Source organism: Belonocnema kinseyi, chromosome 8 (assembly GCF_010883055.1).
Source record: "Belonocnema kinseyi isolate 2016_QV_RU_SX_M_011 chromosome 8, B_treatae_v1, whole genome shotgun sequence".
Classification (NCBI taxonomy): domain Eukaryota; kingdom Metazoa; phylum Arthropoda; class Insecta; order Hymenoptera; family Cynipidae; genus Belonocnema; species Belonocnema kinseyi.
Window position 1 is genome coordinate 34,356,491 of NC_046664.1, and position 13,820 is coordinate 34,370,310.

The 13,820-nt window shown below is 27.1% G+C and overlaps 1 protein-coding gene across 2 annotated transcripts in view; it reads left to right on the plus strand.

Moving 5' to 3' along the window:
* The window catches only part of LOC117178991, a 292,457-nt gene that overhangs the window by 15,920 nt on the left and 262,717 nt on the right, over positions 1-13,820 (plus strand). The window lies entirely within an intron of this gene.

Genomic DNA, 13,820 nt, shown 5'->3' on the forward strand with positions numbered 1-13,820 from the left:
CCGACACTTGACTGAAAGCGAGAATTTGGTGTATTGTTATTTTTAGGGTCGGTAAGGGTTAAACTTGGGTTTTCATAGATTTTCCCTTGAAATTTATTTCATCAGCTGTTACAATTATTAATTAAAATAGTGAGTTACTTAAAAGTGAGAATTATATTACGCCTTGTCCTTTCTTGCATAGCTATTGAGAATCGTTAAAATGCGATACGCCACATGGTGAAAAAAAATCGGAACTAGAAAGAATAGGTACAATGATTGTACTGTTGATTGTGATTTTCAATAGATTATAAATTTAAATGGACTTATTTTGAAACAAAGTTGAACTCAAAGTAAGTTTTTATTAATTTATACATGAAATATTTACTATTCCAATCGTCTATTATTCATATTCTTTGCATAATTAGGGTCAAAGTCGTCGCTACATGAATTGATTAACGTTTATTTAAGCTTACAGTACATTGAAACTTACATGAAATAGTGAAATAATTGTTATTTTGTTAAAAAACATTTTTTACAGATGTGTTTTTTTTTAATGTATAAAATGGAAATTCTATCTCAAACGTTTTGTTTTTTATGAATATTGTTTTTAGTTTTCAATCATAGTTTTAAACTTTACAAAACAATCGTAAAAACACTTTTATCCCAAAAAATAAAAATACATTTTAAAAATTGTACCTGCTCTTTCTAGTTCCAGTTTTCGGTACCAGGTGACGAAATGGTAGATAAAATTCCAACATAAAACTGTTAGTTTATAATTTAATCAAATATGATGAAATCTATACAAAAAATAAAAGAGTTTCAAAATTAAAAGACGAATTTTCAACAAATAAAGATATATCACTCAAGAAAGAAAGAAAAGTTTATCTAAATTGTTGAACCTTCAAGCCAAAAGACGAACTTTCTTTACAGAAATTGGATTTTCAAACAAAAAATAATGCTTCAGACAAAAATTAATTTTCTACGAAGCTGGTGCATTTCTAACCATAAAAATGAAATTTCAAACTAAGAAAATAAATTTTTTTTACCAAAAAAGGAGAATTTTCCACTAAAAAATATCAATATTTAAACAATCGAAAAGTTAGCTTTTCAGTTAAAAAGTTAAAACCAAAAAAAGGCTTTTCCAATAAACAGTTCAATTTTCAAACAAAGACATAAGCCTTCAATCAAACAAATAATTTGTAACAATTTAGTTCAACGTTCACCCAAGTGTGGAAGTTCTAACTGAAAAAGATTAATTTTCAAAAAATTGTTAAACAGACACAAAAATCATTCTTTTTTATAAAAGTAATTCGACCAAACCTTTAAACAGATTAGTTGAATAATCAAGCAGCGAATAATAGTTTTTAACAAAAAAGATGCATTTTCATACAAAAAATGAAATTTCTACTAAAACAGATAGACTTTTCAATCAAAAAGATCAATTTTCAACAACAAAAAATAGACGAATTTTCTGTTAAAAAGATATAATTTTCATTCCTAAAAGGATGATTTTTGAAAATAATTGTTGAATTATCTGCCAAATAGTTGAGTTTTTATTCGAAAAATATGAACATTTTCTTAAAATAGATGAATCTTTGTAGAAGAAAAAAATAAGTTTCTACGAAAGAAATTGAATTTTCTATCCAAGAAGACAAATTTTTTTAATCAAAAACGATGAATTTTTAACAGAATAGTTGCGTTTTTATCTAAAAAGATGAAATTTTTCTGAAGCGGAAGATGTTTTATTAACTAAAAACAAAAAATTAAAAAGATTAGTTGAATTTTCATCCAAAAAAGATTCTAGTTGACTTTCCAATTTTAAATTAAGGATAAGTTAATTTATAATAATTCGAATAAGTCGATTTTTTAACAAGATTCTTAAATTTGTAACCGAACCGGTGAATTTTTAAATCAAAAAGACAAATTTTCAAAAAAAGAAAAAGCTCAATTTTCATACAAAAATATTTCAGTTGACGTTTCAACTCAAAAATACGAATTTTAAACAAAAAGTAAATTTTCTAGGACATAGTGAAATTTTCAAAAAACTGTAGCATTTTTATCCAAGAAAGATGCAATATTTCTTCTAAAAACAAAAGGTTTATTTTCTACGAAAAGAGTTGATTTTTTAACACAAAAAGATGAATTTTTAACAAAACAGGTGCATTTCCAACCAATAAGGATTTCTTTTTAAGGAAATTGTTAAATTTTCAATCAAATTATCAAATGTATAATTTTACGAAAGTAAGGCGTTTTTCAGAAATTTGTACGCCACCAAATTTTTGCTAATTTGTTACTAAAAAGTAAGTCTTACAAAAGTATAATTTATGGTTGAAAATTTATCTTGTGATAAAAAATTTTATTATTTGGTTGACAATTTTCCTATTTTGTTGAAGAAAACTCAACCGTATTTTTTCGTTAAATTAAACTGTTTTTAATTGGACATTTAAATACTTTTTGCTGCAAATATCAACTATAACCATTTGCCGTAGGGGATTAATTTTTGTTTTGTTAATGATTCATCTGTTTGGTTGAAAATTTAATTATTATGTTCAAGGTTCCTTCTTTCTTGGATGAAAATTAATTGTTTTGAATCAAAACTTAATTATATGTCATTTTGGGTTAAATATGAATCATTTTTCAGTTGAAACCTAATTATTTAGTTCAAAATTCATATATTTTCTTAATAAAAAATCGTCTTTTTGGCAGAAAATCTAATCTTATTTTATGTGATGAAAATTCGCCTTTCCATAAGAAAATAATATCTTGGTTGAAAATCAATTTTAGAAGAAAAAAAAACATTCTTATCCCAGATCTATCGATTGTTCTTGTAAAATATGTATTGCTGCAGTCACTAAAAGTCTTCAAAACAAATTTAGAAACAATACTTTTTTTGCATTTACATCATAAGTGAAAGAAAAAATTTTGTCGGTCAGAGGAAATTTAAAATTGGCCAGCCAAAATTCGGGGATTTTCGGAAAAGGTATTTTGTAGCAACCTTCCCTAGATTTTTCACGAGAGCTTTGAATTTGAATTTTTTTTGCTAATAAAAAGTTTACTTGAGGTCCTTAAAAGGCAACCTAGAGAAAGTTGATTTCTTGATCTGAAAAACCTGGAAAAGACCTTGAATTTTGCTCCATCTGGTGGCAGAATTTAAAATCTTGAATAACAGGTAGATTTTTAAATTTTGCATAGACGATCAAATAAAAATAAGGTTGAAAACAAATATTTTAGATCATCAACTCTAGTTTAAACCGAATTTGACGATTTCGTTCATAAAGGCGTGAACCATTTGTTTGTACTCTAGCGATAAGAGTGTATTGTGTGAGCGATTTTTATAATAGGGATTTCAGAAGAGAATAAGTAAGCATTAGTCAAATATTGTTTGGTTACTTTTTATAGAGTTTATGTTCCACTTTACAAATATTTCCCTAAATTAGATTGTCATGTTTGTATAATAGTACAAATTACACTTAAACACTGATTTCATCTTTTGAATCTGAAAATAAACATCAACAACTCATGCAAGATAATTATGAATGAAAAAGAACTTATTAATAGAAGGAAAACAACCTATTTACATAATATCTTAGAAAGAAACTTGTTATTACTGGATATAGATATTGACAAAACGTCGTTCTGCTAGTTTTTTGATAACCAAACTACAGCAAATAAAAATCAAGATTATTTTATTTTTAAATATTTACGGATATCAAACATTATGCCTGAGGCCCTTTTGTTCACACTCGCTAAAATTCTCGTAATATTCTAAGAAAAAATGTATGTATCTGGAAATGCCAGGGAAATTTTTTTTAAGTCGGGGAATTCTTTCTAGAGCGTGCTTAAATTTTTTAAATTGCGATCTAAAATTGCATAACAATGATTTTTCATTTCTAAAAGTAGCTTTAAATTTCTCTCTTTATCTATTTTGTGAAAAATTAGTTGTTTTTTTTTTAATTAATTTTTTTACTGAAAATTTAGCTATTCTATTTTTTGTTGAAAATTCTAGTTTGTTTTCAATTTTTTTCTCATTTGACTGAAAAATCTTTTTTAGTTCAAAATTCAACTTATTTTGAAATTTATTGATTTCAAATCGTAGACTTCAAATTATTTATGTCTAAAATAAATTATGAGTCAAAAAAACCTGTTCTTCGAAACTCAGATATTTATTTAATAGAAAACTCCTTTTAAACTTCCTGACGTTTCGGTACACATGCAATCTACGATTTGAAATCAATAAATATCAACGGTCGAAGAAAGGATTGATTTGTTTCATCAAATCACTTTACTTATTTTGAAATGTTGTCTTTTTTATGAATTCAATTGTTTTTGTTACAAAATGTAAATCTTTTTTGGTTGAAATGTCAATTATTACTACATTTTTCTTTCAGAATTCATCTTGTTTGTGATGGAAAATTTTCGTAATTGAAAATTCATCTCTTTGGTGGAACATTAATTTTTGTAACTAAAAATGTAACTATTCAATTTTTGGCGAAAGAGAAAAGAAAGAAAGAGAAAAGATCTCTTTTAGTTTAAATTCGTATTTTTTGGCATAAATTAATCTTTTTGGTTGAAAATTCATCTTTGCAGTTTAAAATTAAGCCATTCCAGTTAAAAGATTATCAGTTTAGTTGAAAATTCATGACTTTGGTTGGACATGAATTTCTTTGACTGAAAATATAACTTCAATTTTTGACTGACAAATGATCATTTTCAGTTGAAAATGCATGTATTTTGTTTAAAATTCGTCTTTTTTGGTAGAAATAAATCTTCTTGATTAAAACTTTGATTTTTCTAGTTGAAGTTGCGTAATTCTAGTTTAAAATTAATTTTTTTGGTTGAAAAATGATCTATTTTGGTAAAAATTCATTTTTTATTCATCTGAAAATTCATTCTTTTTTAAACTGAAAATGTAACTTTTCAAGATGAATATTCCAGCATATTAGTTAAAATGCAAATATTTAGTTGCACATTTATTTTTGTAACTAAAAATTTAACTATTTAATTTTTTGTTGGCAATTTATCCTGTTAGTTGAAAATTCATATATTTGGTTTAAAATTCGTCTTTTTTGTGTGGAATTTCACCTTTATGGTTTAAAATTTAATTATTCTAGTTGAAGATTTATCACTTTAGTTGAAAATTTATCTGTTTAGTTAAATATTAATCTTTTTATTAGAAAATATAACTATTCAATTTTTGGTGGACAGTTTATATTTTTTAGTTGAAAATTCATGTATTTAGCTTAAAAATTCATCTTTTTTTTGAAATTCATCAATTTGTTTAAGAAAGTAACTATTCCAAATAAATATTCTAAAATCTTAGTAGAAAATTTATCTCTTTGGTTGGATATTAAATTCTTTGACTGAAAATATAACTATTCAATTTTTGGTTGACAATGTATCTCTTTTTTTTTTAATTCATAAATGTTGTTTATAAATTCGTACTTATTGGTACAAATTAATGCGTTTTTTTCAGAATTAATCCTCTTGATTTAAAATTAATCTATTCCAGTTGAAGAATCATTATTTTAGTTGAAACATTAACACTGGTTAAAAATATTTTTTTACATAACAATTAAACAATTCGATTATTTGTTGAATACTGACCTATTTTAGTTCAAAATTCAATATTTTAGTTGTAAATTGATCTTGTCTAATTGAAAATGCAACAATTTGGTTGGGAAATCGTCTTTTTGGTAGAAAGTTGAACAATTTGAAAGAAAATTAAAATATTTGCTTAAAATTCATCTATCTTGAGGAAAACGCATTTTATTTGAAAAGTTAGTTAATTGAAGCATTTTAAATTATACATGTAAAAGCTTCAGATACCTGGAAAACACCCGGAATGTTAGATAATTTTTTTCCACGGTTTAAGTAGACCCCCTGATTATGCATTTTTACATTTTTTTCTTTTCAAAATTCTAGGACGATTCACTCGGGTTGGCTAACTTTTTTTTAGATAAAGCCGGTTTTACTCACATTCAGAATCTGAATTTCCCAGGAGCAAGTTTTTATGTAAATTGAAGATTACATTTTTTATCGCATCCGCAACCAAAGTCTGTTGCAATTTGTGGTCAATGTGACTCAGAGATTGTCAACTTCCATATTTGTTTCCTGAAAACTCGATAGTAGCTCAGGAGTCGCCTTTTGTTTTTTCCTAAAATGAGGATTTATATTTTAAAGAATGTTTTTCGAACTCCGGAAAATTTTTGTTTTTGATTGTCATCTAGTTCTGTAATGCCGCCCTTTAATTAGTTTGCTTAGGGCTAATTTTTGTAAAATAATTTTCAGATATTTTGAACAAAATTGTTACAGTAAAAAAAAAGAAGTATTTCACATCTATTTAAAAAATATAGTTCTGTTTTATAAAAATGTTTGAAATGAAGTTAAAGGGCGTAAAGTGTTTACTAAAATATAATCAAGCAATTTTAAAAACGTAATTTTCTGGTCTCTTTACATGTTGAAAATTCGGTTAATTCTCGGTAAATATGTTTCTCTCAGTAAGAGTATTAATCTGATATTTCAATATCTTATCGCTTTCCATTTACCTGGGTTTTCAATTGAAACGGTATTGACATTAAACTTTTTTTTATTGTTTTTTTATTTGAAATCTATGACACCTGTTTTATTTATAGACTAAGATCAATTTTCAATACTAATTTTTCTTTGGTGTAAGAATTATTATTTTTTTCTTTTAAATACCAGTCTTAACTGTAAAAAGTCCTCCTTTTTTTCGAGAAATTTCCGCTATTTTCAAGATATTTCTTATTTTTTTCATGCTTTTATAATTTCTTAACGCTTAGTTAAAAATATACTTTTTTAAAAATATTAAATGATTCATTTTTTCGGATTAAATAACAATATTAATAGGTCGCTAAAGTGGTTTTAATAGCCAATATGCGACTTTATTAAGTTTTTTATTAAAGTTTTGTGATAGACTTTAGTTTTAAAGGTCAAATTTAGCCCTACATTTTTTTGAAATATGAAACTCAGAGGAAATATTTTCCACGTGAGTAGCAATAATTTCATGTACCATAAACTAGGATTAAAATATTTAATTTAGTATATGAAACATTTTTTCAATTAAAATTGTTTTTAAATCAATTAATTTAGTTATATCTGGAAAATCTTGAATAGATATTTGAAATCTTTACAATCCCATGAAATATTTAAAATCTGTAAGAACATTTCTGATAATTTTTTTTAATTTCCTATAATAGATTAAAGTCTTTAATTGTAAATAACATTTACTTAAATTTCAACTTACTGATTATATTGTTTAATTAATGAGTTCTGTAAATGAAGATACTTATCAAAGCCTAAAACGGATGAAAGCTCGTTTTTTTTTTTAATTTTCAAAGCTTAAAAATGCTGAAATTTTCAAATAATTTATTTACCATTTAATCAGTAAATTAAATTGATCAAATATTTCAAAATCCATTTTTAGTGAATTCGAGTAATCAAATTAATAACAGGATTTATGGAAAATCTGAATTATCGATATTTCCTGAATTTCCTTGACTTTTCCCTCACAAATTTTATATTTTCTCTGACCTTTCTAATTTTTTTTTTTTTTTCTAGAATAAAAACAACCTTACGCCTAGGAGATTAATAATGTTATTATAAACAAAAAAAGGTTCTTAATATAGTTTAAACACTTTTAGTAAAACAATAATACATAATTTTATAAAGGGTCATTCACAAGTTTTCAAAAATTTTTTATCTCAAAAAGATCATTTTAGAACAAAAAAGGAAATTTTCAACAACAAAAAAAAGTTACATTTTTCAACCGAAGTGAAGAATCTTCGATTAAAAAAATGAATGAAAACAGGCTAATTTTCAAACCAAAAAGATGAATTTTTAACAAGAGTTGAGTTTTTAACCAAAAAAGATTTTTAAGTCAATAAAGAAAAAAAATCTCATCCAAACTGTTGAGTTATTAAAACGAATTATCTACATTTTCAGCCAAATTCATTTACAAAAAAAATCAACAAAATATGTACATTTTGAAACAAAGAAATGCATTTTTTATTCAAATGATAAGACAACACAATTAATTTTGGACCAAATGGTTGAATTTTCAACCAATAAAATCGAATGACTATAAAAAAATACATTTTCGATAAAAAATGGAATTGTTTCATTTTCAGTTTGAAAAAACTAATTTTCAATGAAAATCAAATTTTCAACAACAAAATAGATGATTTTTCAACCGAATTTTGAATTTTGAAAGGAACTTTCATCCTAATAGTTTCATTTTCAGCCAAAGAAATGAATTTTCATAAAAAAAAGGTGTTTCAACTAAAAATGATGAATTATCAACGAACAAAAAGAATTTGTAACAAAGTAGTTCCACTTTTTACTATAAGTATTCGATTTTTGAACCAAAGAGGTTTTCCAGTTGCTATTCTTCACGAATAGCGAATATCTCGCAAATTCAATCAAATATAAAAAAAAAATATATAAAAAATTATAAACATATATATTAGGAGAAAAATCCTGGGACCAACGTTAAAGAGAGAATATTATTTGCACAAGAACTGATTTAAATACCATCTAAATTCCAGATTTTTCTTTTCCGTGTTAAAATGACGCTGTTTGATGATTAAATACGCTCCTTGTTACATTCTGTTAATGAAAAAAACAATCTGCTCTTTTGAAAGAATTTTAAGTAAATGAAAAAAATGGTCTCATTCATATTGAATTGGCTGGAAGTTTTTTGCTATATTAAATAAACTTCTGTGAATCACACAGCGTTCTCAAATCACATAACATTTTCTGTAAAATCTAGAACAAAATGTTGGAAAATGAACTAAGTTTTTTTTTCGAAAAAATGGGTAATTAGTGCATGCGTTGCGCGCACAATGTTCAAGTTGTAATCCAAAAGGAAGCAAAATAGAACTTTTTTTTTAATTCGAGTAAAATTGACGACGAGTAATGGCGATGTTAAATTGAACAAATATAAATTGAATGCGCTAAATATAAATCTAATTTGTAAAAACTTCACGTCTGGGACAGTTAATGGCAATAACTTTGTACTTGGTGTCTGCGGCGTGATGATCTAAGAACTTTAATTACCCTTCGAGGAAATTCACGAAAGTCTTTCGTCTTGCGTAATCGCTCCTAGATAGACATCTTTTCCTTGCTGAATTCAGGATTGAAATCGCATTGGCAGGCATTATCCGAGCATTAAATTACAACTGCATGTCAATGTGAAATTACCCAACAGTGGTCTCGACTCTGCATACTTGGCTTTCATAGATCGGATTACATAACTGTAAACCATCGAAGCAGCTGATAGTGAACCTTTCGCTAAGGGGGCGTCCATAAACTACGTTACCAATTTAAGGGTGGAAGGGGGGGGGGGGTATCACGCCAAAAACTACGATTGGAAACGGGGGATTGAATTTTGAACCGAATTGATAGAAATAAATCCAAAAATCTAACTATTTTGTTAAAAAGTCATATTTTTTGGTAAAAAATCCAGCTACTTGATTGAAAGTTTAACTATTTTGTTCAATGTTCTTCTTTTTGTTTGAAAATTCATCTCTTTAATTGCAAATTCAACTATTTTGTTGAAATTCGTTTTTTTTCTGCTGAGGATTTTTTTCACTAAAAATGTATATGATATTTTTAATTTAAAAGTTGTCTTTTTGATCGAAAATGAATACCTTTTTTTAAATTAAAAATGCTACTTTTTGGTTATAACTTAATCTGTTTTGGTTGTTGATTCAACTTTTTTGTTGAGAAATTAGTCTTTTAAGGATTGAGTTTATCTGTTTTTTATTTCAACTTAAAATCTATCTTGGTACCTGTTTCGTTGCGAATTAATCTTTTGTGGTTGAAAAATGAAGTACTTGTCTTAAAGTTGAACTAATTTTTTAACAAATAATTTTTTCTTGTTCAAGCTACATCATTTTAGGTGGACATTTACATTATCAAATCGAGAATTCAATTATTTTGTAGAAAGTTCATCTTTTTGGCTTGATAATTAAAAAATATATTTACAGAATTAAACTATTTTGTTAACTTTTTTGTTAAAAGATCGCGCTGTTGGATTGAAAAATCAATTGTTTTGTAGATAATTTCACCTTATAGTAAAATCCAGCAATTTTGTTGAAATTTCTGTTTTTTGGCAGAAAATTTATCAAATTCAACAATTTTGTTTAAAAATCATCTCTTTCTGATCGAAAATTGAACTATTTTCTAGAAAGTTCGTCTTTTATGGCTTGAAAATTCAACGATTTGATACAAAATTAAACTATTCGGTTGAAAATTCACTTTTTTGTTTTCAAAAATCTCATATCGGGTTCAAAATTCAACTATTTTGTAAATAATTTCTCCTTTTTTTTGCTCGTTGAAAATCTAACTGTTTGGTTAAAAATGTAGCTATTTGATCAAAAATTCACGTTTTTGGTTGAATTCCACTGTTTTTTTATTTAAAATAACAATATGTTTTGTTAAAATATCAATTATTGCATTTTTCATTAAAAATTCATCTTTTTTTTTAGGTACAAATACTATCATTTTGTTGGAAAGTTAATAATTTTGTTTAAAATTCAACAGTATTGTATTAAAATCATCTGTCTTTGTTGAAAATTCAACTATTTTGTGGCAATTTTATCTTTTTGACTAGAAAATTGATCTCTTTTAGAATAAATTTAATATTTTGGGATAAAAAATGAAACTGTTTGTTAAAAATCCCTTTTTTTTAAGTTTCTCCTTTTTGATTGAAAAGTTAACTTCTTTTGTTAAAAATCCTTGTTTTTTGTTGAATTAAAAATTAACTTTTAATCTGAAAATTTGACTATTTCATTTTTGGTTGAAAATTCATTTATGAGTAGTTTGTTCCAAACTCGTCTTTTTGGTTGGAAAATTATTCTACTTGATTGAGGATTTAATTATTTTGTTATTCGCTTTTTCGTTCAATTCGAATGGTAGAAAATTCATCTTTTGTGTTAAAAAAGTTATTTTTTATTTTTTACAATGGACTTTTTTGTTGAAAATTTTTTTTTTCACCTGACAGTTTAGATCTTTGGTTGTTATTGCAGCAGTTTGGTTAAAAATGATTTATTTAGTTAAAAATTAGTCTTTTCGGGCTAAAACTTCATCTCTAAGTATAAAATATTTTTTGTTTGATAATTCAATCATTTGGTTTTAAATGCATCTTTGCAGATTGAAAATTAAACTGTGTTGTTACAAATTCGTCTTTTTGGCTTGAAAATGTAACTATTTGGTTGTTAATGCAAATCTTAGGTTAAATGTTTGTTTTTTTTTTGGTGGAAAATATATTCTCCACCTGAAATCTTAGAAATTGAAAGTGTTTAATTTTGAATTCAATATGTTATTTACATTAATTTAACTCGAAACAACTTATTTTCCTATTTTCGTGACAATTCTATCTACGTATCTATTTCTCTATTTATGTTCAAAAGTAAAAGTACATTCGGTTGGCCAGGTTTTGTCGCGCGCACTTTGGCGGAAGAGAAAAACGCTGCGAGTCTCATCCGGGCTTTTCTCTCACAGTGATATGACATTAAAGTAAAAAAAAAAGCAACAACAAGGCAGTCAATTCTTTAAAAAGTTGATAAACTCTTACCGAAGCTATAATCTTCGTGTCATCGACTACTCTGTTTTATCAAATGACCTCTGTCTTTAAAAAAAATTGCCCTATGACGAAGAAAGCTAAAGCGCTAACGCAGAAGCTGATTCTACCTAATTATTAAGTTGACCTGCCGAGTTTAATTGGATCGTTATCTGAGGTCAGCCAAGCGACTTGAGACATTATTTCAAGATCGACAAAGAACTTCTTTGTATCTAAATATGACCTGCTTTCGTGTTCATTTCAACTGTCATTCCAGTTAATTTTTTTTGTAATCAGTCGAGTTTTTGGAACTACAATTGGTTTTGGATTACTCTGCCAGATTCGAATATCACAAAGGGGAAATTTGAGATTTGGAATGCTGTTTAGGATCCATTTTCTGAGAAGTTGATATGCTTGCGAATCACTTTGTAATGTCGAATATCTAATCTGCAGTTAAAAAGAGATCGTATTCAAAATAAGAGGGATAGTAAATTTACAGCTTGTTAAAGCTATAATTGAGCGATAATTCTGACAAAGTTAGTGTGACATAAAAAAGATAAGGTGTTATTTGATATGATAACAAACTTCACACTCTCTCCCAGGATACCCTCTTTGTCCCCCCTTTTTTTAATTTTTTTTTTTTTCTACTGTTTTCAAAAAACTCCCCTTCGCCTCGTTCTTTCGCTTCAAGGCGAACATAATTAATAGAACGCAATAAGAAAATACAACTATTTATTTAATAACATTATTTTTGTTGTTAAAAAATCACAGTCTTAAGTTAAAAAATAATATTTTTGTTTAAAAAATCACGTATACTTGGTCGAAAGTGACCTAAAAATGTCGATATTTATTTATTTTTCAGCCCAACGGCCTTGAAAAATTGGACTTGGTTTACATTTCTTTTTCTTATCCATCCACTCTTGAATTCAAGGATTTTTTTTGACAACTAAAACAAAATAGAATCTCTATATGGATTAATAGTAACAATAATGGTTCTCTATACACTCATACATTTCTCTACATATCTAGAGTTAATTACATCCTCTTTTCGCTTTTCCAAAAGTCTTAACCAATTACACGCATTCTTATTGCCTGCCCTACCATTTAACATTTCTTCAATTTCTAAATTTGGTCTATCTATTAATTCGCAGTCTCTAATTAAATGTTCCAGTGTACCTTTTTCTCTTTTACATAAAGCGCACATCTGACTTCCTTCGTCTAACTAATATCTAGATTTTTCCTCTAAATTGCCACATCTTCCCCTAGCTATTAGTTTGTGCCTTCCTTTGTTTCCTACCTTATACAAATATTCTGCTTTTAATCCAGTATATACTAGTTTGTACCTACTATTGTACCTAGATTCCTGTATTTTACCTAGCTGTGTTTGTCTTTGTACTTCGTAGTCTGTCTTCTTTAGTATCTCTTTTACATTAGCTCTCTTATCTTTTAATGTTTTTAAACCCTCTTGACTATAACCACACCTTTTAAGATATTGCTCCCTTTCTTGGACACTTCTTATCTTCAGCTTTCCCTTCCAGAACCATGTAGCTTGGTGTATAACAGTCGAGTCCCAGGGTCCACCTGAGATAACGGTCTTGGATCCTTTCTAAAGTGGCTTTTTCTTCCCATCCCCATAATTCTACCCCGTAAGACAGAACTACAACCACTAAGCTGTTAAAAATATGTATTCTTCTGTTGAAATTGTCCTTAAAGAGTCTTTCTCCTATCCCCCACGTATGTTTCATCACAATGTTGGCCTTTTTAACAATCTCCTGAATGTGTCTATCACAGCCTCCATTTTTGTTGAATGTGTACCCTAAATATTTGAATACTTTCACTTGCTCTACATTTACTCCTTTCCAATTCCATTTCCTTTCCTTTTCTCTGCCCCCACCTTTTTTGAAAACCATTACCTTCGATTTTTCTACGTTCAATACTAAACTTTTCTTCTCTAAGAAATTTTTGAATCTTTTCAACATTGCCCTAAAATCTTCTTCATTGTTCGCCAAAAGTGCTATATCATCTGCGTAAGCAAGTGACCAGAATTTTTCACTCCCAACTTGTATGCCTCCCACAATTTCTTTTCTCATTTCCTCTTCTATGTCAGAGATCAGGACTGTGAATAGTGTAGCGCTAAGAGGACAGCCCTACCTAAGGACCTCTTCTGTGCAAAATTCTTCTGTGATATTGCCATTTACCCTCACAGCACTAACCGTTTTTACATAGATTTCTTTCACTCTTTCAATTAAACCTTTTCTTA